At 31.7% G+C, this 3,428-nt stretch overlaps 1 long non-coding RNA gene across 1 annotated transcript; it reads right to left on the minus strand.

Annotated features, from left to right (window-relative positions):
* Positions 1-291: 291 nt before the first annotated feature.
* On the minus strand, positions 292-2,649 carry LOC137248198 (uncharacterized). Its single transcript, XR_010952119.1, has 3 exons — positions 2,546-2,649; positions 561-627; positions 292-492 (listed from the first exon to the last, which is right to left on the minus strand). It is a non-coding gene; the product is annotated as an uncharacterized lncRNA (long non-coding RNA).
* Positions 2,650-3,428: the final 779 nt, after the last annotated feature.

The following is a 3,428-nucleotide window of genomic DNA, read 5'->3' on the forward strand; positions in this document are numbered from 1 at the left end:
ACAACATTGGTCAATGGCAATAGCGATGAGGCTGATTGAAATTTGTTTGTCTTTACCCAGTGGGAAAAAGTAATGCATAGTAATCGAAAAAATAATCATTAAAAGGGCAATTTACACATTCCAAAATGCATTTTTTCCCCCACGGCGATGTCCTAGAAAAGTGTGGCATTCAATTTTGCATTTATATGTAAACGAAAGAAGTATGCATTATTTTTATTTAATTTTTATATTGATTTATTAATGTATACCGACTTATGCAGTTTATTATGCATAAACAAGGCTTTAATTTTTACATTCATTACACAAGTATTCATTTTTGGATGTATGAAAACAAAAGTAGAATGAAAATGGGTATTTAAATGAATTCATTTAACATATAATTAATTATGATTTTAAATTTTTTTTTGATTTCCTCTTTCAGCGCAGAAACTTCTGATTTTATATCATTTATATTACAGTTTTCCAATTGTTTATTTTTGTCATCCAAACAACCTAAACAAATAAAAATAAAAATAAATTATTTAAGTTATTACAGAAGTGTTATTACTGCAATAACTAACCTCTTGAATCATTCTTCAACGATTTGCTCATATTTCCGCTGGATTTTTTTTTTCATATCTTAAATTTCTATAATAAAAAGTAGTAGATATTATTAATTTTTGATTTAATTTCATTTCAATTAATTATTGGAATGCAAAATAGGTATAAATAATAGTGAATTTCCATATGGCAAGCACATTAATTTATACTGTATCGAATCAGCGTCAAAATATATATTTCGACTGTTCGATTCCATGCTTTGGGAAACAAAAATGCGTAAATATTCCATAGAATTCAATGGTTCTTCAAAGAAACTGCGACGATCTTCTAATTTTTTGCCACTTAAGATAACTTTACCATTTTGCATTGAAAATGCTGTAATCTTAATAGCCTCCCCCGACTTAAGATAACAATAATTGTCGGGTATTTTCGTGCTTAAAAAAGTTTGTTGTACTGAAAGAAACAATTGTTCCATCTTTATTCATTCGTATTCCAAATTTGGTACCATGTTCGGGAACATCTTCGTTCTCGATTTTATTTTGAATTTGTTCGAGTATTTTACTTGGCTTTTTGACTAATCGCTTTAGATGCTGCATGTAGTTTTCAAACTTGTACGCTGAGAAAGTATTTAAATAACAAATTTCTTCTACGCAATCAGTTAAATGCAGAAAAGAATGAACGTTGTAAGAAACTTGTTCCTCAGAGTAAATAGTGGGAAATAGTTCAACAAAATCCTTTAAGAGACCTTTACATGCATTGAGATTAGACATAAAGCTTTTTTCATCTAATAGAAATCTGTAGGCACAGCGGAGAATGCAAAAATGGTAATATGTTTCGCTATCTACTTTGTCTTTTAAAACTAATATGCCCGTGTAAATTACGAATTGACGAAACTCAACTGCTTTCCAGCGCAAAACCTCCTCGAAACCTCTTGGCTTGCGAACAAATTCTCGGGGAATATGGGGACCTAAAGATAGTATATGACTTGATAAATTGGCTTTAGTTTCTAAAGATAGTCTGGGTCTGTTTTTTTTATTATTAAAGATTCGTAAAATAATTTTTTTGACTACTCCCAGATCCACTAGATACCGATCCAGTGGAAATTGACTAACCATTTTCACCCCCACATCTTCCAAGACATTACTAATGCAATCTAAATCTTTATGGTATCCATTATAAGACCGTCTTGAAAATTCATCTTCCGTAGGAAGGCGTACGCAAGATGTACTATAAGTCGTCGTATTATTTATTTTTCTACCCACTTGTATGCACTTACTGCATCCATTGAAGGAATTGTGACCAACAGTTTTACATAAAAAAGCACGAGCCGGAGCATCACAAACAAAACAGCGGAGTTCAAAATTTACTTTTTTGTCACCAATGGAGAGACCCTCATTTTTAAGTTTAGAAATTTCGGAGCACAAATCATGCAAATACGAATTTATTTCATTAGGTTTCTTTTTTCCCAAGTATACTTTTAATTGTGGAGCGTTCACAACATTTGCTAATATAGGCCACAAGCTTAAATTTGAACTTTTGTACAAAGGGAGTCCATCGATTCCGATATCTAAAATGATGGTGCTTAAGTTTTGTAAAAGGTGCTCCGCTTTATTTATTTGGTTTTGAAGACCGATATGTGTATACGAACCAGGATATACCGTTCTTATTATGTGCCTTTTGGAAACACTCAAAGATTTAGACGATTTTGGTACATTAATATTTTCATCGCGAAGTATTTCTAGCAATCCATCAACCGCTTCTCTACAAATATTGAAAACTGTAGCCCAATTTCCTATTTTTTGTGCTATCGGTATTTGATTACTACACTCCGGCATCTCATCGATTATACCTACCGGTACCTCACTCCTAATACTTGAAAAATTAGCTGGAGCGCTAGCGCTCCCTTCATCTTGCCGCAAGTTGCAAACGCTATCACGTTCTATTTTCACTAGTCTACGCATATGACGCTTACTAAACATATTTAATTTTAATTATGTTTACTTACCGAATAATTTAAATCACTTTAATAAAGTTTTTGTCTCAAATAATTTATTATAAATTTAATAGCACTTGAGCTGCGACCACAAATTGATAAAACACAAATTGAAATGCGCAAAAAGATTTGTATTTGCTATTACAGATACCCGTAGTAGCATATCGATAACTGCTAAGGTATCCCGTTGTAGTTATGCATTAAATTCTCGTTTACTTTGTAATGCAGATTTGAATGCGTTTTAAATAGATTATATTTCAGATTACTACATACTAAGAAAAAATAATGTATAAACTTAGAAATATTTTAAAAACATTTGAGTTTTGATTAAGATATAATCAGCAAATGCACCTATAATTACTTAAAATGGAATTCATAATGTATGCTTTTGTTATTCATTTGAAAATTAACTTTTTGAATGCATTATAAAATGATATACTGGAATAATTCATTACCATTTTTCCCACTGGGTAGCTACACAAAAAGTAAGTTCCTTTTTTTGTTTATATTACAGCATATATTTTTTTCCAAATTTTATGGTCGCTTATCCGCCGAGTGCAAACACAATTACATGCCAGCTAAGTAAAAGGGCAGATCGGACAACAAAGCGTGAAAAGCGCACCCTCTGTTTAAGCACGCAGAGTATAAAGCCCAGCGCAGCATCTACGCGTTGAGATAGTGTACATGCAACTTACATACTAATTAGCATGACCAAGTAAGGAAGTGTACAATTGGGCGAAACTACACATACCCAGCTGTGAGCTCTCACATATATATTTAGGATGCATATAAAGAGAAATATCTCGAAAATTAAAGGATTTGAAAGCTGAAAATGACAATTTATACATAAGAAAATATCTTCTTTCGTAAAATACTTCAAACTAGTTAAAAATGT

The sequence above is a fragment of the Eurosta solidaginis genome, chromosome 4, assembly GCF_040869045.1.
Source record: "Eurosta solidaginis isolate ZX-2024a chromosome 4, ASM4086904v1, whole genome shotgun sequence".
Lineage (NCBI taxonomy): Eukaryota > Metazoa > Arthropoda > Insecta > Diptera > Tephritidae > Eurosta > Eurosta solidaginis.